Source organism: Orbicella franksi, chromosome 4 (assembly GCF_964199315.1).
Source record: "Orbicella franksi chromosome 4, jaOrbFran1.1, whole genome shotgun sequence".
NCBI lineage: Eukaryota > Metazoa > Cnidaria > Anthozoa > Scleractinia > Merulinidae > Orbicella > Orbicella franksi.
Window position 1 is genome coordinate 15,776,844 of NC_138148.1, and position 22,980 is coordinate 15,799,823.

A 22,980-nucleotide genomic window follows, 5' to 3' on the forward strand; every position below is an offset into this window, starting at 1 on the left:
GGTACTATTACAGGCTGCATAACTTAGCTGTCTTGCGGGAAAAGTTCCATTGAAGTTCTTATAGACAAAGCTACTGATCAAATTGTCCAAATCAAACCTTAATAAAACTAGGCTTAATATTACACTTTTTAAGGTGAAACATATTCTTTTTTTGCCAAATATCATAACTAAACTTGTTGGATTAGCCTAATCACAATGCTGGTACTTGGGTGCCTATGTTTTGTCACGTTATGATCTGAGCCCATTTTGTGAGATTTCTCGTCGAGATTTGTGGTAAAACACCACAGTTTTCTGTCGCTTAAACTCTCCTCTCCCGCCCCCGTTTGAAAACAATATTCAACCAGTTAAGCACAACAATCCTGTGAGAACAGACACTTAAAATGTTCAATGTCGTATTAATTTATAGCCTCACTTAAAGGGCTTGATTTAATTACAGTGTCTGGATACATTTTTTACTGCACCATTCCAAAGATTTTCGATGAGCTTTTTACCAGTTGTCCCTTAATCGGATCAAGATAAAGATAAAAAATACATTGAAATTTGGTATAGTATATTTCATGGCAATCGATATTTCCATGGAAACAATAATTTAAGAAAATATGAAAATGGATAACACATGAATTTTGGGTGAACCAGATGTGAGATATAAAAGGTAGCACAATGCATAAGCACATGGCAAATTACAGAGAGATGTCAAACTTGACGAAGCGACATGCAGATAACAGCGGAAATCATGCAGACCTATGACATCTACAAGTTTGATATACCACGGTCTAACGACTCAACTCTACTTAAAATTACTCCTTATAACACAGCGTGAAGTGCCCTTCATAAACACGAGTGAAGCAAGAAAAAGGTCGAGTGACCGAACAGAGAACGACAAATGTACAAATGTCACGAACCGTAGGAGTCGTGTCGGCTAGTCAACCCCATTTTAGCGGAGCTTCGGCGGCCCAAAGAGCCGCCAAGGGGAGCCCCATACTCGTATAGGTAAGGAAAGGAAATCCATTAGTTGATTTTCTGATGATTATCACGGCTAGTGGTAATGCTCGTGGGCGCGTACGCACGACGGCAGCGATGACGACGGAGTCGCGTAACATGGTGGCCATACTCCAAATAATAGGTTGACAGACCCATGCTGCCTTGGTTTAACGTGTACTTCTTTGATATTGGACATCCATGTTATGATAAATTGACACCTGTCAAAACAAGGTATCCGCTGATCAGTATCACTTGACCATATCGCGGGCTCAGGTTTACAGCTCATCGAGGTCACGTGTTTTTTTTTGAAGTTGAGAGCTGACCAAGTGCTGGTTTTCGATTGGATCGCGGGCTCATCTTAGGTTAACTTTTTGAAAACGTGGCACGATTGTTCGGAAGCCGGTTAACGCTAACCCAGGATTAAAAGTTAACCGAGTTATAACTTTTTATTCTATACAAATGTTTTTTGCTGCTTTGTTTTGTGTATTTGGTGATTATTAAAACTCAAAACAGAAGACCAAACACTATACAGAAGACCTTACTGCAAAGTTACAAAATTCAAATGAAAATTCTACCTTTTCCTGGGATAGCTTAATCGGGCTCTGGAAAACCCGGCCCAGGAGCTACGCTCGAAACCCAGTGTGAAACTTGTCTTGAGTGTTTTCAGCCATGTCCTTCAATGACGTCACTAGAAGCACGACTCCGATCCCACTAGGCTCGGTCGTGGCAGCAGAAAGCACAACTTTAAACGCCTGTAGAAACGGGGGGATTTTATCAATAGAGATAATTTTTTAGCTGACTAATGGGAAATCTAGTAGGTTTCATTAAAGGAAAGAAAGTCTTTGTGGTTAGTTGTACTTTAATAATTGTCTAAGTCTAAGTTGGAGTACCTGCAATACATTGTTTTGACATTTATCTGTAGCTTGGTTTACATGTGTACTTGTCTACGTTTCTTGAGTCTCAATAGTATCACTTCTTTTTAACAGCTAGTGAAAAAGTTGATATGAATAAATGATAATACTAACTTTGTATTAACAAAAAAACCCTTAAATCCAAATTTTACCGAATTTCTGGCGTGTTTGGGCTTGCTTAGAATAGATTTCTCAAATTTTCCACGAATAGACTCATCTTTTAAGAAATTTGACCTTGTTTTGACAGGTGTCAATTTATCATAACATGGATGTCCAATATCAAAGAAGTACATGTTAAACCAAGGCAGCATGGGTCTGTCAACCTATTATTTGGAGTATGTTCGCCATATTGCGCGACTCCGTCGTCATCGCTGCTGTCGTACGTACGCGCCCACGAGCATTACCACTAGCCGTGATAATCATGAGAAAATCAAACATAATGCTTAGATCTAGTATTATAATTTAAACGGGTACATAAAGAGATTGTAAATGGAAAATAGCGCGGTGTTCTGCCCTTCGGCGTTGTAAAGTCTTCCAAGACGAGAGAAACGATTTTGTAATTGTTGCGTATTTCATTTTATAGCTTGTGGAGGGACCTTCAATGGTACTACAGGTGAAATCAATGCAGTGGGCACATACTATTCAGGATATTGCTATTGGGAAATCCAGTCACCGTTAATGAACTCAAGTATACTTCTAGTTGTTGAACATTTCCAAACGCGGTATTGCAGGTAAGAACCTTTGATTATTGCATTGTTGTCATGATCCTAATCCCACGCGTTAGTACTAGTTTTCGCCGATCGCGATATGAATCCAAAAATACCAGGCGAACGCGAAAATCTTATGTTTTGTCTTTAAGGTCTGTCGTGCATCATGTCACCAGAATTTCCCCTGCGACATTAACATCAGCAAGATTTGCGTTCACGAAATTGTTTTACTTCTCTATAAGGACACAAACCTACCACTAAGCTAGACTAACATGTGATCGGAAGCAATACTAAAAAGAACTGAGCTAAATTCACCTACGCTACCAAAATATAAACGCTTCGTGCAAATGCAAAAATGTGCAAACTATGAAGAGTATGAAAACCCAATAACGACTTATTAAGTACTTCTCGCACTAGATTTTTATGAGAAGTTTAGCCCTTTGTTTCAAAATTGTTGTATACACTCTAGACCAACAATCATGATATTCTTTCAATCTCACCATACACTAGTATGGTTGCCTACTTAATTAGCAAGATTCTGCGTCATTCCAATGCGTCGGAATCGACAAGAGTTATTTTTCTCCCTGGATAGTTTTTTTTATCAAAACCAAGAAATGAAATTCTATTGATTTTTAGCGGAAGACAAGCATTGCGTTCTATTGCGAACTCACGAGTGTTTGGTTTCTGCGTCTTCACCTATCCACTGTTAAACCACTATCGTATATTCGTTGCTACTGAAAGTTCCATTGCCCTTTAAGCCCTGGCCAAACGGACTCGCAAGTGGTCGCAAGTAGCCGGAAGTTGAACTTGCGCAGATACTTGCGGTGGGTGGCCAAACGGGTTCGAAAGGTTCCTCGCTAGTACACTCATATCCTGTGTTTCATTGGCCAATGATAGGTCAACTTGCGTTGACTTTGGGTGGGTGGCCAAACGGTGAAAAAGTTGCGCCGACTTGCGTGCAAATTTGATATCGACTAAAGTGAGCGGAAGTCATCCCAAGTCAATGCAAGTCCACGCAAGGCCTGGTCAAACGGAGTCGCAAGTAGACCCAAGTTTTCAACTTGCCTCTCAGTATTTGCAAGTCCGTTCGGTCAGGGCTTTAAGGCGATGGCCGGTGCTGTAGCGTGAGTTGAATTTAATAGTCAAATACAGTTGGTTACTTTTGTTTCTTCCTGTTGTATTTTAGTTCTGGTTCAGTTGTAACTGGTAATGGCCAACGTACGTACTTTTGTGGTCAAAAGGAACCATTTGCACTTCTGGTTTCGGGAAGCTATGCCCAAGTCAGACTCTACAGTTATTATTATTATTATCGGACGACATTGAAGGCTTTCTATGTTGTGATGAACAATGGTAAGTTAACCGTTAGACTAATAGAATAGTGTTAAGAGATATTGGTTAATAGAAAGCACAATACTATTTTGTAAGGAAACGGGCCTGTTCGAGAAACAGTTTGGATCAACTTCAACGAGGGACGCCAATAATACAAACTGGGAAACGTCCCATTAACCAAGAAGTTCAATTAGCTCTAATAGTTTCAACAAAAAAGACCGATATCCTTTTAATAACACTACTCTTCACTGAGTTTAAGTAAAAAATATGACAGAACGGAAAAACAGCACAATGAGAAAAAGTATTGATAAGTAACTTTTTGTTTATCCTGATTGATAACAGACCTGAAAATGTCTTCGGCAGTTTGTTCTTCGCCTTCCGCATTTTATCATCTGGAAGTACTATACAGAATGAGTCACAAAACTTCCAGGCTTTCTCTCTTAAAGCTATTTATTCTCTTTTTGCTGCTCAACTGCGTTTTTACCAGGAGTATTAAAACTTAAGAGTGGATGCCTAGAAAAATCGACCTAAATCGCCTATCAATGGCATAAGTCGATAAATTGATTTGGCTTGTATTTTGCCCATAGATAGGTCCTAGTAAGAAAAGAAACGGACCATAGTTAGTTTCTGCTAATACAGCTTTTTTTGGGAGAAATATGCCAAAAACGATTTCGCCCTGATTCGGCTGAAAATCTACTTCCGGTTTTGCTGAATTTTCTGAATATTTGATTGGTTCGCGCTCCGCAGAACAGCTACTTGAGAATCTTTCAATGGATTTTATATTTAGTCCAGGTCTTCATGGTATGACTGAGTGAAAAATAAAGTAAATCGAAGTCAGTTTTGAGTCCGAAACGAGATCAAACAGACACGCAAAATTTTACAACGTGTTGCAACTGAATTATTGCATTAAGACATCGCCATATTTTTCTATGGGCTATAGCTTTAAATACCATAAAAACACTTTCTACGGGTTAAACATACACCCACCTGTTAGGATATCAAAAATATCTCTGAACAAATGGTTTTAAGTCGCCCGCCTTGGCCTGTGTTTCTCATAGATTTGCTCAAAATCCGCCGTTGGAATGTAAACAATTGCGTGACGCGGATAGTCACTCTCGAGTAAATATTCGTTTTCAACAAATCGGTTAAAGCAATTTTTGAAACGATGTGTGGATAAAATAATGGAAAATTTTTTTTTTTTTTTTTTTTGCTTAAGTTAGTATAAATATGAATGGATATTTTTTATTTGCATTGCAACACCCACGACATCCCTGATAAAGAATGTGAGTACAGTGCTCCGGGAAATGATTCAGGTGAATAATTTTTAACACTTGTTTATTTCCACAAGATGGCTCAGTTATTCATTTCACTAATAAGTTACAATACAGTGGCAGTTTTAGAGATACACTTAACCAATCCTCTATGGTTTGAGACAATTGAATCATTTACTGACAAACAAAGTCAAGTGGAAATACCATAAATTCTATAAACTACTAACTGCGTGACGGCATCTCAGCTCTTCTAGCTGTGTACAGAATTTGTTTGTACACAATATTCTCAAACTCAGCTAGAAAACCCGGAATTTCTTGAATTGAATTAGCCGAGAAAAAAATTGCGTTTGCGTTTCATGTCATACTGGGAAAAAAAATCCATCTTTTCTACTTTGGTTGTTTGATTGCAGATCATAACACTGGTAGACAAATCAACATTACAGTGGTCGATCTATGAACAGCTAACGTCCATCTTGTTTTGTTCGCGGAAGTCGGCCATGGAAGAGCGAATTTAAATGAAATATATATAATTTGATTAAGCAATTAGCCAAAATAGAGGGCCTCGATAAAACCAGGAATATGCAACATTCCGGAACATCCCGGAACATTCCGGGACATCGAATAATTATAATAGTTTTGCGAAAAATATCTAAATTTGAATTTGTAAAGATTATTCCCAGATTTCGTTTTTCACAGAAAACCAAGGTGGTAGCGTTCGAGCTCCTTAATCAGACCTAAAAATATGGGTACACTAGTGTGATTTCTTTATTCCATTCATTACGTCAATACAAAGAAATGCGAATACACGATTTCTCATGAAGAAATAGTTTCTGCATGAGATAGAAATAGAACTCTTCAGCATTGAGTTTCTTGTCTAAACTAGTTCGGACTTCTCGAGCTCTGATGACAGTGTGAACAAATCCAAACAAAATCTAAAACCATTTAGCCACGCGCGCGCTGTCTTGCAGGGTCGCTAGTCAAAACTTTATTGTCTCAAGAAATATTTGTTACAAGTGTTCAAATGCATTTCCTGGAAAATTTTTTGTACAGTACAAGTTAATACTTAATTAATTAAAAATACTTTTACCGCAGGCTATAATCTATTCATCGCTAATTCAACTTCACGTGCAGATCGTTATCTGACATGCGATCAAACTTAGGTTTCTATCGAGCCATTCGTACACCACCAAAGTAGACCAGACATGCGAAGTACGAGCGTGAACGCGCTGCTCTAATCTTTGATTACTACTAGTTAATAATAACTTGCTTATTACTTGGGCTTCCGGGAAGGCTTGGTGGGTCATAGTGTCAGGCGTTCCTAGCGAAGCGGCGCGAAAACTGGGGATGATAGATAGCAACAGTGACAAAACTATGGCTACTGACTTAACAAGCAACTGTATGATACTCAGAACGAACACCTCAGATGTTGAAGAAATCAGGGATCAAAAAAGGAGACGCAATGAGTTACCTGGCATTCATTGTCCGAATCGTCCATGTATGTGTTGAAAAACAGAGTGCTGTAAAGCGACGTGCCACAATTGGCGGGAAAGAAGAGGAGCCTGCACTCATGGTAGTCAGTTAAATGAATCAACGCTCCCTTCCCCGCCCCTACCGACTCCCCTATCCCCAATAATATCTTTTCATATTTCGAGCTGATACCAGTTTATTTTTGTTTATTTTCGTTTTGAAAATTCAATTTTACATATTTTCTCATAATGATTATAATTATTCGATGTTCCGGAATGTTCCATGTTCCATGTTCCATATTTCTGGTTTTATTGACGGCCCAAAATAGGTTGGCCGCCAAAACAGTTTAGGGTTTAGCCTAACCCTAATCCTAAATTTTAAGACTGAAAAAAAAAAAAAAAAAAGAAAAAAAGAAACATATTTCAAGATAATATTATCGAGCAGTTCAGTTGTTTGAAAAGAAACATTCGCTCACAATAAACTATATGTACAGCAGGTGCGTAACCTGGAAAGCAGTCCGTCCAGCACAGTAATTGTTCAAATTAATAGCTTACCGAGTCACTGGCACTGTTGATGTCTCTTATTTATGATTTAAACTTTTAGGATTTGTTTAGTTTACTTTTTCCGACCTTTTAGAAGGAGAAAAGGCACAAAATGTTGACAAGCTGCCTGGTAGAAATAAAAACGTTTAAGACGGATTCCGCTCAAAGTTTGAGCAATAAGTGCAAAAATTATTTACGAAAAATCTACTCATAGTAAGGTAACTTTTGGAATACTATTTAAAACAACTCAATCTAGTTAATTTCTCTAAGTGACCCCGCGATTAAATTCTCAAGCATTCTCGAGAAAGTTGAAGTCAAACCTCGTAAGAATGCGTAAAGCATGTGTTTTTGTGTTTTTAACTACTGCGAAACGTCTGTTTTAACTGAAATATGGATAACTTCAAGTTCAATTTTCTCTCGCGGGGTCAGCTTGAGAGCTTTAGTCTCAATAAGTTCTTCTTTACTGTGTTCAAAATATAACCATGCTATGAGGTTTTTTTGGTGACTTAATTTTTGCCATTATTGCTCGAATGTTCTGCGGAAATCATCTTAACCGGGAATCGATCCGTCGAAGTCAACAAATACAAATTTAATCACTGTAGCGTTCCTTCAGATCACGTAAGGCTGCAAACCAACAAGATCAACTTGTTATTATGCTTAACAAATGAACTTAGAACGATTTTCTTTCTAGAAATCGTTCTTGTAATTAAAATGATCAAAGAAAGAACGACATCTTAAAACGACATAGCGGTAACACCTGAACTCCAAGTGAATTGCTTTTAATTGGCGTTTTTAATAAACGAAATTTCTAAAGCGATGCCTTTCAAATTATTAAAGTTAAAAGTGGTCCATTATGTTTTTCTCTTTTCACCCAAATGTTCTAAGATAGCCATCTGCAGTTTGTTGGAAACGAATTATATATTTAGGGTGACCGCCCGCGTCAGGCAATTGTTTACATTCCCACGGCGGTTCAGGGGAAAATTTATGAAAAACACAGGCCAAGGCGAGCGACTTAAAACCATTTGCCCAGAGATGTTTTTTTTTTTTATTTTCAAACAGGTGGGTGTATAGTTAACCCGTAGAAAGTGTTTTTGTGGCATTTAAAGTTATCGCCCAGAGAAAAATATGGTGATATTTTAGTGCTATAATTAGTTTGCAACACTGTAATATTTTGCGTTTCTGTTCGATCTCGTTTTGGGCTCAAACGAAACCTCGATTTATTTTATTTTTCACTCAGTCATACCATGAAGACCTGAGCTGAATACAAAAATCATTGAAAGATTCTCAAGTAGCTGTTGTGCGACGCGCGAAGCAATCAAAGTTTCAGAAAATTCAGCGCAACTGGAAGTAGATTTTGAGCTTAATCAGGGCGAAATCGTTTTTCCCAAATTTCTTTTAAAAAAAGCTGCATTAGCAGAAACTAACTATGGTCCGCTTGTTCTCTAGCTAGGGCCAATCTATGGGCAAAAAATGAGCAAAATCGATTTCTGACTTGTGCCGTTGTTTGGTCCATATTTGTGAGCAGTGGCTCTTAATGTTTCCTGTCTCATTTGCTTGTTTCAGGGCTACACAAAATGCGAAAGATTGAATTGACATTTACTTTCTCTCCTGATAACACAATTAGCGTTTAAGAGCTTCTGCCTGAGAGACCGGGGCAGACTTGGAAATGAAGATCGGCCGATTTAGCTTAAACTTGGTACACAAAGTCGTTATGTGGACTTATGTAATATGCCAAAGTTTCAGGTTCAACGAACATTTTTTAGCCGTGTTCTGGATATCAGCCACTCGGGGGTCCCCAGAGGCTGATTTTCAGTGTAATTTTGGCCAGTTTTCAATCTCTCTTTTAGCAACGTACAATTGATTTCAGACAAGACCAAAACCATATTTGTAATGCACTATTCCTAGGCGTTTATGGGTGAAAACATTAGCTCACGGGAATTTGTCGTTAGCCCGTGACTGTTATAACAACTTGGTCCTATTTGAGGCACATGGGAAGCAACCGGAAATGGCCTGTTTTTCAGACCGCATATTTTCCATGCCCATGTTTTATATTGTGAAGTCTTAGTATCCCTGCAAAGTTCAGCCCTTAGTTTAGTAATATCAAGAAAAAAATACTGAGGTTGAGGCTTTTTTACCAAGAAAAAACTTACAAGAAAATAACTAACCAGGTCACTTTCGGTTAAAGTTTCAACAAACCGTGTCTGTAAAAATCAGCCATTTAATTTCGATTAACACCTTTTTTTCTTCTAAGTCATGAATTAGAGACTCTGAAGTTGATTGTAACCGAAAAGACTTACCGTTAATCAAAAATTTTCCTGTGATTTTTTAGGACCGATCAGATTTTGGTCCGGCAACGGTTATAAATTTTGTGGAAGAAGTCTTGAAAATTACAGATAATGGAGTCACTGTGAAAAAAACATATATATACCTAACAATCCATCTCTCTCCGGTTAATCACAATGTACCACTGCATCTTTTTTGGTCCAAACTGCAATATTAAGTTTATTCAACCCGTTCAACGAAACAAGTCTGTGGCCCCGCCGAGTAATGAAGCGCTAATTAAATCAGGAAATAAGCCGCCAAGCTTTGTGATCCCATTTCGTATCATAACCCACCTGTCAGGGAGTTCTTTTCTGAAGAAAACAACTTATCAATCACTCTAAATGCAATTACAACGTCTCTCGTAACACTGCTTTAAAATCGCTTTGAACCTTAAGGAAATTTCGAATATAATTATAGCTAATTGTCTAATACAAAATGCAGTCTCGCTCTTCGAGTCTATATGCAAAGTGTCTGGATAAATTCACTTACAGTGTACTATAAACGCTTACCTGGCTTCGGGTTTAGAGGCATGCCCCTTTCTTATAATCCCTTAAAAGTGAAGCAACGTTAAAAACCTTAGCCTCAGCGATAAATTGGTCGTGAGTGCGTTGTTACGAGTAATGAAAATTCAGGTTGATTCATACCGTACATGGCGACGCTACGACACGCCAACTTATTTGTAGTTTGCTGGCTATGATTGACTTGGAATTCAGTTTTTTCTCGTCTAGATTCGTCAAGGTATAGAACTTGCTTGAGAACCTAAAGAACGAATGGATATGCTACTGAATATTTATTCATACCCAGTCCCCCAGTGCAAACGGCCTAGGTATTATAAATTGAGGACGTCCAAGACGGTCCGTTTTCCCCGCCAAGTCGCTGAATGTCTGACCAAATCACCAGAAAATTACTCATTGGCGCACTTTCCCTTTCTCTATCGGGATTTTAATTTCCTTTTGTTGCTTGCTCAGTTAGTACAGATCCAGACTAAATCGGTGTACTTTGTATATCCAAAGACAAGACAGGGTAGGAGTGGATTTCCCTTCAAAAACTACTGCTCATGGCACCCCTAGCTGTAGAATTGCTGGCCCTTAACTCCGATTTCCATAGTAAGAAGCGATAATCCCCAGGATGACCAGTATGCTTGCTGAGGCGGTAAGGTAAGTCGTCACAAGGTCCAGTACCTCATACCTGCTGGAGCTTAAATTGGTTATTGCTCTTCTTCCCTGCACAGGATGATAATCACCGGCTCCCATTTATACATCTGGGTGGAGAGAGACATTGTGAACGAAAAATGCCTTTCCTAAGACGACATGGCAGCGCCCTAGTAACCAGGAGCGCTCGATCCGGAGTCCAGCCCGCTAACCATTAGGCCGCGACAGTGCTATGCGCTTCGTTATTATGTTACAGGTTTACCTCGGTATGTCGTAAATTGATGAAATGCAACGCCATATTGGATGTTGTTTCACTTGAAAAGTCGAAAGAGCTTGGAGATGAATTAAGTAGTTTCACATGCCCAATATTAAATCACAGCGGAGACGCTTTGCGTGTCATGCTCAAACAATGTAATCTCCAGGCGAAAATAGGAAGTAATTTGGCCCCCTGTTGTATCACGAGGCTTACTTACTTACTTACAGTCTCTATCATAACGATGTTATTCGTATTTAGAATCGATACCAAAGAGAAGCAAAGACCGAAGCTTGAAGAAAGCACCTCTGGGTGTGTCGTAGTTAAGTCGAAAGTTTCAGTACCACTAGTCACACAAGGTATTTGTGATCTCCTTGCCGGGAGAAGGAGAAAAAAACTCAAGGCTTAAAATTCTAATAATGGTGAATAGTCAGCTATGAAGGCACTTGACGTTAAAATCTCATAAATTCCAAAAACATCCATCATATTGAATCCACCAGTCTGGATTTCATGGCTATTCCATGACGTCAAAATATCGTTTTTGCCAATTATAGCAAAATTAAAAGAGAAGAGAAAGGGTACTAAAGGAATGAAAAGGTGCAAAAAAACTATGTTTGTCCCAAGAAACTTAAAAACGTCAATAAAAACAGACCGAGATGAGAAAACTTAAGCTTAGGGTAATTATGCCTGACAAAACAAGGTTGCCATGGAAAAAAGGCAGAGTCCCATAAATAAGGCTTTTTTGGACTCAGCTTTTCCCACCTAACTTATACACTCAGTAAACAACTTGTTTCATTGTATTTTGATTACTTTTCTTGTTATCAACGTTTAAAGTCCCCCCTTCATCACCTTCCAGTCCCCAGGGTACAGGGTACAAATGCTGCATAAAATTTAGTTTCAAATCTGTCAGTAGGAAAATTGATTTCTAGCAGTAGTAAAGCACGCTTATAGGGGCGGTAACCAATCAGGAGGCGATGCATATCATTAAAAAAGGCTCTCGACCAATCAGAGGGCAGTATTTTCGATTTGCATAAACAAGATGGCGTCCAGAGGGGTCAAACATGGCGCCCATGCCCAAATAAGGGCAACATGTCCAAATAAGGAGAAATATGAAATCGAGGTTGTGACGCGCATGTCCAAATAAGGCGATAGCCAATCCATGAGATCGAGGCTGTCACGTGCATGAAATCGAGGTTCGGATGGGAATAAAAGGGTTTGCGTGAGTGTCGAGTGAGTATTGTTGTTTTGAGCTAGGCGACTAGAAGATGTCTTCAGAGGAGAGCGAGACGAAGGTGAATAGTGTTTCTGAAGAGGAGAAGATAGAAGAACTTGCCGCGAGGGTGATGGATGCTGTTCATGACGGTATTCTTGGAAAGATAATGAAATGCGCCGTTTCTCACGCTATGGATGTCGTTCTGAGGAAAGAGGTGGTGAAGCTGGCGGATGAGGTGATGAGGTTCAGAAGAATGCTGTCTGAGAAGATGTTTGATGACCAGTCCATCTCGTTTAAAGACCCTGTGTGTTTGGAGAAGTTGTCGGATGGATTTGAGGACGGATGGGAAGCGTGGAAGAGCAGTTGGGAGGACCGAGACGAGTTGGCGTACCGAGCATTTATCAAACAAATTGTAAAAACACCAGAATCAGAGGAGTGAAAAAACATTTTTATTCATGCCTGTAACACTAATAAAGATCCTTTAACGAGAGAATGTACATGGTTTGTTGCGTGATTTTTTCATCGTCTCTATAGGGAATAAAAAAGAAAAAATTTAATGCCCCGACCAGGAATCGAACCTGGGTCTTTGAGGCCACAACTCAACGTCTTAACCATTAGACCATCGAAGCGCTTACCTCTTTAGGACTTGGTTTTGGGGTTGTCATCGGGAGGCAGTCCGAAATTCACGGCTTTGCAATGAGGGCAGAGTCTTTCGGAGGGTTTCAACCGCTCAGTGTGGAGGGCTTTACAGGTTCCGTGAAAGAATTGGTCGCAACAGGGTGTCAGGAAGTAGTCTCTGATACTGTGTTTGAAAGTGTATCCTTCCTTGCACCATAGACATTGAGGGTTAGGAAATCGAGACATGGAGTCTGAAAATAGAACAAAAAACAACTTTTATTGGTCATTCCACTTATTACAGGGTGGGACGTGTGCACGGTCCTATTGACCGGCGCCCTCTTTTTCTTCGGGATATCAATCAATCAATAAACGATTATTATAGTACTTTCAACCATTGTGACCAAGTAACGATGCGAGCCATGATCGACGCGAACGATAGATTACCAAACGTGTAAAAAAGAAATGTGAATTAAAAATGGGCGGGGCGAGGTTTCGATCCTCGGACCTCTGGGTTATGAGCCCAACGCGCTTCCACTGCGCCACCCTGCCTTTATTAGAAATAAAAAAATCGGAGTGTGTTTTTTACAAAAAACTGTGTCTGTCTTTTTCTTAGTTTGGGGCCTGTCCATTAATCAGTATGGCTTCGGCGACTCCTCGTGGGTATTCGTCGATCCATTGAAAGAACTTGCAGGTACGCTTGGGACACTTGAGATAGAGCCTGTCTGGGTTGGACTGGGAGTGGGAGGTGGCTAAGACCAGGGACTTGCTGCATAGACATCGGAAACGAGCCGGGTCGATGTTCCTGTAGCAGGGGTGGGTCTGTTCTTCGACGCGTCTCAGGTAAGTGCCCACCTCTTTGACGCCACAGGTCACATAACACTTGGTGTAGAATCTGGAAGAGGGGCATCGGTAATATTCCCAGGTACCACCGTCTGGGGTTCGCACGCTTCCGTATGTCAGGGGTACCATGCAACGTGGGCAGATGGAATCTTGTGGTTTCAGTTGGTTCAGGAACTGATCGGGGTCGAATTCCTCCAACACTTGGACTTCGGTGAATTCTCCTCGGTCGTCCACTTCAGGGGGTACTTCTACGAGGTCGTCTTTCTTGAATTTGTCGAGTCCCATGGCTTCCAGGACTTGCATGGTTCGAGGAGGTGAGTCTCTGATCACGGTCATGCATCCGCCTTGAATGGCAGGTAGCTTTGAGTCTGTGAAGATAGAGATTGAGTTAGTATCCCAACAAGGTGTTTTCACGTCGCATGGTTTCTAGGATGTGGGTGGTTTTTCGCACGTTCTTGGGGGTCGGTCTTTGCCTTCGCTTGTCATGGTTACTTTTCATTTGGCTTTTGACTTCTTGGCGTTGGATCGAAAAGGCGCTCCAGGGTCGCGAGAAGCCTTTGAGAGGGACGGTGGTCCAACTGACCGAGTCCGGGGTGATTTCTTTGAAGAGGACGCGTTCGTTGAAACGGAGTCTGGCACGAGGTTTTTTGAATAACCATCTATCTAAAGTGGATTGTAGTTATTTACCTCCTACTTCTCTTTCCACTCTCTTGGGTAAGAGCAGTTCCAGTTTCTTTTTGGACAATTTTTTCTTTTTCCTGACGGGTTCGACGTGTGAATCCATGACGACTTCTGCTGAAAAGTGACTCGTGATGGAATGCGTTGTTCGACTTTATGGACGTTTTTGACGACCAATCAGTGACGTGTGGTGTGATGGGATCATGTGACGGTCTTCGTTCCGATTGGCGGGATCTGAAGTGGGCACGTGATCCGGGAAAGTACGGAGTGAAAGTGGATCCACGGCGCGGGTATAAAAGGAGCCCGTTGGACGCAGCGAATCATTCTCGACTTGCTGTTGACGCGGTGATGACCTGTAGGATTTTGGATGAGAGAGACGTGCAAGAGATCCTTGAAGATCTTAGACAACAGTTGAATCGAGCTTCTGACGTTTTGGATACAATCGAAAAAGAAGGCGAAAGACCGTTACACGCGAGGATAATTGAATTGGAGTTACGTCTTGTCTCTCCTTTGTACTATAGGCTCCAGAGGCACTTGATTGACTGGGGTGTGCGTAGTTGCTATCCTCATTTGTCGGGCTTGGAGATCACGAAGCGAGCGGATCGAGAAGGAAAGAAGTTTAACGAGTTTGTCTGAGGGTGTCAAGATGACTTACTATAGCAACTCGAACCAGATTCGGGACCTCGTGGAACAGATCGTGGATCTGAAGGTACACACTTTAAGAGATCTCGACGCCATTCCAGATGCCAAGGTGGACCTGTACATTTTTGACAATCTCTTCGAACCGTCAGGTCGAGTACCCGATAGTCTGTGGTCTTTTCAGCTCTTGATGAGACGTCGTCCTGACTGGGGTGGTACGATTTTGGAGATGATGAAGAATAACAAACACGTGTTTTTTTTTTTCGGTGAGTGGTGTCGCGTGATGTACCGAAGTGGTAGCGGTCAATTCAAATTCATTCATTGTAGTGATCCCACCCTGGACGCCGAGCGGGCCTGTTTGATCGCCACGGATAACCTCACGTACATGATGACCGATGCCATCCGTGATCTGTTTGAACCCTTGCGTTTCTCTCGTGACCTATCACGACGGGTGTTGGAGGCAGACGAGAGTCCCATGGTGAAGTCGTTACTGACTTTCAGCAAGGGAGATTACAAGGAAACGTGTCTGAAGTTGGAAGAGTTGATCTACGATATCATGCATCAACGTGATGTGTGGAAGGATCGGTTTTTCTTTCGTGCCATGGACACTGATCGGGAGGACCTGTGTGGTGAGTGTAAAGAGAGTATGCGACAAGCATTCTATGCGAAGGGGGACGAGCAGGAAGCCCTGAAGTGGAGACCCGGTAAAGGGGAATGTTGTTGGAGAAATTGTAAATATTATGCCATGGATACCTACGAGGAAGACTGTGATGATGAGTATGGACGAGATCTTAAGAACATGGAACATGTTGATTACTTTACAGATTCAGACTAAGTCTTTTCTTCGCCTTCTTTTTCGTGTTATCCAATCAGAGTCGATTTTTCGTAAGAACCAATCAGGCACGACGTTTTTGTACATATAAGAAAGTGTGAATAAAGAATTGGGTTCAAATCATTATGTCTCATGCTTTGAGTTGGTTGATCTCGAGAATGTGTACGACCATAGCCGATCGATGGTGTTGGACGACCTTGTGTTCCAAGTGCACTAGTGTCTACGAGCGATACGGTCAGGATGAACCCATCCCCGACCATTTCAGCGATTCGCCCTTGGAGGTGTTTGACTATACCGACGTCGAACCCAACGTGATGCGTTTTGTGGTTTATATCTTGTGGTTGAAACGGCAACCCGATTCATTTAAGAAGTATCTCGAGGTACGGGAGCAACGTTTCGAGTTGTGGAGACAGTGCGTGTACAAACTTTATCGACTATGAAGAAGAAAGGTCAAAAGAAGAAGCAAAAGCCGCTTTCGACCGGAACGTTACTGGGACGGTATCGGGATCCTTCCAGACCCGGTAGTCTGGGCGGTCTGACGCGATTCGCCCAGGCCAATAAGATCTCGGTACGACGTGCTCGCGAGGTCCTGCAACGGGATTTGGGGTACACGTTGCACAAACCCAGACGTCGTCGTTTTCCCACGGTCCCGGTGGTGGTGTTCGGCATCGACGAGCAGTGGACGGCCGACCTGATCGAGGTGATCAATATTTCGAGGTACAATCGAGGGTATCGTTACCTCTTGACGGTAGTGGACGTGTTTTCCAAGCACGCCTGGGTCCAGCCCTTGAAGAGCAAGACGGGTAAAGCGGTGACGGAGGCCATGGCAAAGATCCTGAAAGGAGGTAGAAAACCCATCAATCTCCAGACGGACGACGGGAAGGAATTCTACAACAAGACGTTTCAGGATTTGATGAAGCAGAAAGGCATTCATCATTTTTCGACGCGCGGGGATACGAAATCCAGTGTAGTGGAACGGTTCAATCGGACCCTGAAAGAACGTTTGTACCGGTACTTCACCGTGAAGAATACGATGACGTATGTGCCCGTGTTACAAGATCTGGTCCGAGGGTACAATCGATCGTATCATCGCAGTATCAAGATGGCTCCCGATCAAGTGACTTTAGCCAATAGCGAGGACGTGTGGGAGACTCTTTACGGAAAAAAGAAAAAAGGGAAATTGAAGAAACCGTAACTCAAAGTCGGGGATCGTGTGAGACTGAACAAGAAGTTCCGTCAATTCAAGAAAGGGTATTTACCCGGTTGGACCGAAGAGGTGTTTGTGATACGTCGAGTGCGTCCTGGGAAGGTCACCACGTACAAGGTGGAAGAATGGGACGGCACGGCGGTCGAGGGCACGTTTTACGCGCAAGATTTGCAAAAGGTGGACGTGAAAGACGACGATCTGTTTCGCATCGACAAGATCGTCAAACGAAAAGGGGATAAAGTCTTGGTGCGATGGAAAGGTTGGCCAGTCAAGTACGACAGTTGGGTGGATAAAAAGGGACTGTACGTGACCCAAAAGCCCAAGACGAAAAAATGAAAGACTTTTACGTGCAGTTGCTGAGCAATGCCAGCACGAGCGAGTTCACGGACAACAAGGCCAACAGTTTCAAGAACCGTCTGCCGTATCCGCTCCTGTTTGAATCCGACAAGGAATGGAAAGTGGGATTGGCGAGCGTGTCTTACCCGATTCCTCCGTCACGACCGCATCAAGTACCCGTCACTCAAGCGCACGACTTTGAAGACGACGACTACGTGTTCGGTATGGATTGGACCATTGAAACGTTCAGGTTGCTAGACGACGGGATTACGTGGCGTCCTTATCGATACCCCGTCACATTTTACGTCAGCGGAAAGGAACTGAACCGTGACCGACACAAAGTGACGAGTGGCAGATCTCTCATGCAATACCTCATCCATCGTTTTCACGAACGGCTGTATCATTACATGGATCATGCGGGTGAAAGTCTGCGAGCACCGAACGGGAAAAAATACTACCCCGTGTTCCGATGGGAGGGGAACGATTTGATTATCGACAACACCGACACGTTCCTCGACGAGTCCGGAGACAGAAAACGTCCCAGAGTGTATTTTGGTACTAAACTGGTCAAGAAGTTGGGTTTGATTCGCGAGGAATCGTATTACTCCGTTCACTTGAACGTGAATATGATCAAGGTCTTTCCCAACGACAAAGTCCCGTCTGATTTCAAGAAAGACTGGACCAACCATGACAGCAATCGATCTCGTGAATTTTGGAATTTGGACAGCCACGGGACGTTACAGCTCAGTCCCTATTGCAACTGGCGCTTCAGTTACTTGGACGAGGAATACGCCAAGACCTACAATCGTGGAGTCGTCGTTCATCCGAACCTCCCTCCGCCTCGCAGTCCCATGTACCTGTATTCGAATGTGGGTCGTAGCACCATCACGGGGAATCGAGTCACGGATCTCTTGAGAGAAGTCCCCCACGACTCGCTCAAGACGACGTACGAACCGACTCAGATTCAATATAAACCCGTGCGCAGCAACGTCTTGGATATAGTGGAGGTGCAATTGGCCGAGAACGACGGAAGACTGGTGGACTTTACCTCGGGCGTGACGTCGGTGACATTACACTTCAAGTATGAATGAGTCTGTCGACGACTTTTACGTGCAACTGATGAGCAATGCCAGCACGAGCGAGTTCCCGGACAACAAGGCCCACAGTTTCAAGAACCGTCTGCCAAACCCGTTGCAGTTGAGAGAGTCGGGATGGAAAGTGGGTATCAGCGACCTCTCGTTTCCGTCCGCGACGCGTAAGATGGACTTGAAAGATTCTCTTCTGTTTGAAATCTGGTGGATCGACATGGTGAACGCCTCCATAAACCTATACAGCCGGGTCTCTTCAGCGACGCGAGAAAGCGATTTGGAATTCACGCCGAGGACCGGTACCGAGTTGATGAACGCGATACGAGATCGATACCTGCATAGGTTGAGATCTAGAACGGATGCCGACGTGACGATGTACAAGAAAAAGAGCAAACCCGACGATCCCACCGAATTGCTGTACACGGTCATGCATCGGGCCGAGCATGGAGAATGCGTCCTGGACAATTCGAGAACGTGCCTCAGCCTCCTGATCAACGGTAAACGCGTCTACCCGCAAATGAACATCGGCATCGAATTGGCCAAGAAGATGAAATGGGTGAAGATGGGAAGATTACAGAACGGACAACCGGGTTACGTCTTGGGACCCCACCTGAGGAAAGAATTTCCCAAGGAAGTCGTACCCACGGCCACGGACTTGGTCATAGGACAGAATGACGGGGACGAACTCTTTTACAAGATCGACCCGGACACCTTACATTTGAGTTGTTTCATCAATTGGGTGTTCACGGACCTGGATCGCAGTTACGAGGAAGCGTTCGGTCACGAGCGTCGTTCCTTGTTCGTGTATTCGAATGTGGGACAGAGTATGGTGACGGGGAATCAAGTCACGGACATGTTGAAACAAGTGCGTTACGATCCGGACGTGATCGACCTTCAACCGAGACACATCCTATATCTACCGGTGCGCACGACCTTTTTGGACATTGTCGAGACGCAGGTATCTGAGAACGACGGACGACTGGTGGACTTTGCGTCGGGCGTGACCACGATCACGTTGCATTTCAAGAAAGGATGAGTGATTTTTACGTCAGCTTACCCAGTCACAGCAGTAAGAGCGAGTTCCCGGACAACAAGTCGAACCATTTCAAGATCAGGTTACCACACCCCTTACGCCTGAATGGAGACGGAGGATGGAGAGTGGGAATGAGTAGCATCTCTCTACCTGACGCGAGAGTGACGATCTCATCCCTGTCGAATGAAGAAGGTGAAGCTAAGGTTGTATTGGCTTTCACATTATGGCGACGAGTTGATCAACCTACTTCGAACATCTATACGGTGGGAAGAGCCTCATTCGACACTGAAGACCTCAAGGAGGTATTTTACAACGTGAGTGGTGTTGGATTCATGAAATCCATGATCGCTTATTTCGAGCGACAACGCATCTACGCGAATAATGGTCCTAAATTGGGATCCCAATACTTCAACAGTGATGGTAAAAGAACCTACGTCAAGTTCAAGTGGGAAGGCGAAGACCTTGTTACAGACAATAAGGACATCTTAAGACCCTACAGTGACCAGCCGGCCTTGTGGTTCAACGTCGCTTTGGCTGAGAAATTGGGATGGATCAAGAAGGATGGAGATAATTACAGTCTGGGACCTAACTTACAGATTGAATTTTTTGAAGATAAAATTCCTGATATTGGCGTCGTGTCTGACTTACATGACGATGATGGCTTTCCTGTGTTTTGGTCTGTCTCATTACCTATTAAGGGTCAAAAATATTTGAAACTCAGCATCTATTGCAATTGGCGTTTTCTGAACCTGAACAAGGCTTTCGAGGTCTTGGTGGGAAGCAGTTCGCGTTCCTTGTTCGTCTACTCGGACGTGGCTAGAAGTGGCGTGGTGGGAAATCAAGTCACGGATTTACTGAGAGAGGTCAACTTGATTCGAAGAGGTGCGGGTGTCCAGTATTTCGAGCCTTACCACATTCAATATATTCCCGTGCGCAAAGACCTCATTGACATAATAGAGGTGCAAGTGGCTGAGACAACTGGAGAACTGACGACCTTTGGACCTGGCAATACGATCGTGACGTTACACTTTAAGAAAGAATGATCGGTGGAACGTTGGTACGATTTCATCCCGATAAAATGAGGCAATCCGGAGACGGATTCGGCATGGCTTGGAGAGGTGTCAAGAAACGAGGTCCCGGCATTCTCCGAGACTTTATCACCGAGGCGGCCACGGAAGGTCTGAAAGGTTTAAATTCGGGCGGCAAGGGAGGAAAGCCCAATTGGAGAGGTGGACTCACCGGGGTCAAGAGAGGAGCGACACGGGCCGTGAAACGTAAAGCGACGCAAGAGATCAAACGGGCGTTGGCGAAAAAAGTGAGAAAAGACCTCTTTGGAGTATGAATCCCATTTACTCGAGGCGCGTGAGACTTATTCCGATACGACGAACGTATAAAGGTGGATCGATCTTCCCGTCCCGATCAAAACGCCCGAACTATCGTTGGGTGCAGTCGGCCCTGAGAAGGAGACGAAGACGACGACGACGTAGACGATGACGGACCTCGTGGCTCATGCCCGTTCGGCGGGGGTTCGTAACCCTCGTCTGAACATGTTCAGTACCCCTCCCACGGATGTCAGCATGTCGTCTCGACGGTTGGTGAGAATCAACCCGTTCAATACGGGGATCAACCCCGTGACCTTCCAAGTCGATCCTCAAGAAGACTTTATCGACTTGAACGAGAGTTTCTTCGAAGTGGAATTGACCGTCAAGAAAAGTAACAACACGAATCTGGTGACGGCGGATGTCATGGGACTCGCCAACAATCTGGCTCACACCCTCTTCAAACAGATCAATGTGAGATTGAATGGGACTCTCATCAGCCCCCAGACGGACACTTACCACCTCAAAGCCTACATCGAGACCCTGTTGAACCACGACCGAGACGACGGTGAATCGATCCTGACACCCAGCGGATGGTACAACTGTCTCGGTGTACCCGACGACGGAGATGCCGATGAATTGACAGCCAACGCGCTGGATTTTACTACTCCTCACGCTGAATATACTGCTTTAACCCAAGATCTCAAGAATTTGGTCCAGGGACGATCCCAGTTTCTGGATGGAGAAGCCGTGACTTTGAGGTTCAAACCTTTCCTGGAAGTGTTTCATCTCAGCAAATTACTGTTACCTGGCGTGCAGATCCAGATCGACATGTACTTCAATGCCCCAGCCCTGTGGACAATCCGATGGCATGGTAATGATACTCTGAGACTGACTGAAGCCGACGTGAAAGTGAGATTGTTCCTGTCTCAAGTGAGAGTGACTCCCTCGGTGTACCGAGAGATCATGACCAGCCTGAAAGGAGGAAGAGTGGCCACTTACCCCACGGTGAGAGGTGAAATTCGTACTTACTCGCATCCTAACGACAATCGTCATTTCGAGTGCAGCAATCCTTTCCACAGTAAGCTACCTAATCGGTTAGTGGTGTTGTTGATGAAACAAACTGCCTTCAACGGAACTGTGACCATCAATCCGTTCAATTTCGGAAAATTCAATCTGGCTTCCATCAAACAATTGGTGAGAGGTGAAGAGTACCCCTACGAGACCTTGGAGCTCGATCACGATGGGGACAGTAAAGATCAGAGAGGTTACTACAGATTCCTCCAAGCCTCAGGAGCGTTGTGCAGGGGAAAAGGAAACGTGGTGAGAAAAGTGGATTGGGGGGACGGCAAGAGATGCAACATGTTTGTATTTGACAACACGGCCAATGGATGTTTGGACAGTCCAGTGTTGAACCCCAAGCAAGAAGGTGAACTGCGTCTGGTGATCGATTTCGGAGCCAATCCTGGAGAAAACCTGACTATCTTGTTGTACGGCGAATTCGAGAATTTGCTGGAGATCAACGAGAACCGAGTCGTCATCTACGACGTGTACCAATGAGAAGAAAAAATGGAGAAAGTAGCCTTGAATAATATACAATTGGATCATTTGGCACGAACGAATCCGTCCCTACGCTGTGTCTTTTACGGCACGGTCCCTTGCGATCGGCTTCCCAGGACAGTCCCTCAAGAAGGACCGACCGCTTACATCGTGAACACGGACCCTCACGACAAACCGGGCGTGCATTGGATCGCTTTGTGGGCCGACAAGAACAAGTGCGAGATCCTGGACAGTTACGGTCTACCGTTGGACGCGTACGGAACCGCCGAACCGATCCAAGAATGGTTGGATCGTCATTTCAAGTACCAGATTCACAACGGCAAGAGTCTGCAGTCCCTGTTCAGCCAGAGTTGCGGCGGTTACGCCCTGATGTTCCTGATCGACCGAGCCGAAGGTCGGGACATGAACGAGTTCTTGAATCGTTTTAAGAAAAACGAGTTTGTGGAGAACGATCGTAAAGTAGGACACATGGTAGAACGTCTGATCGTGGACGAGTTGGCCTGGCGCAAGATTTGTAAAACCCCGTGTCACCAGGACACGAGCGGTTCCTCCCGAGGAGTGCGTCATTTGTTATAAAGTAAGCTGTTCGAAATAAAAGAGGTTCATTTTTGAAAAAGAGGTTGTGTGGTAGTCATGGCTCTTCAGTTTCAAGGGCATAGACATTTGGACGACGTGATAGCCAG

At 43.6% G+C, this 22,980-nt stretch overlaps 2 non-coding genes and 1 pseudogene across 3 annotated transcripts in view; 1 reads left to right on the plus strand and 2 right to left on the minus strand.

Moving 5' to 3' along the window:
• The window catches only part of LOC145484699 (uncharacterized), a 123,809-nt pseudogene that overhangs the window by 83,248 nt on the left and 17,581 nt on the right, over positions 1-22,980 (plus strand). Inside the window, exons 25-26 of the transcript XR_014049061.1 lie at positions 2,476-2,623; positions 3,786-3,949. The product of XR_014049061.1 is annotated as an uncharacterized LOC145484699 (transcript). The remainder of the gene's footprint in view (positions 1-2,475; positions 2,624-3,785; positions 3,950-22,980) is intronic.
• Positions 12,705-12,776, minus strand: Trnah-gug (transfer RNA histidin (anticodon GUG)). Its single transcript has one exon. It is a non-coding gene; the product is annotated as a tRNA-His (tRNA).
• Positions 13,243-13,314, minus strand: Trnam-cau (transfer RNA methionine (anticodon CAU)). The gene has a single exon. It is a non-coding gene; the product is annotated as a tRNA-Met (tRNA).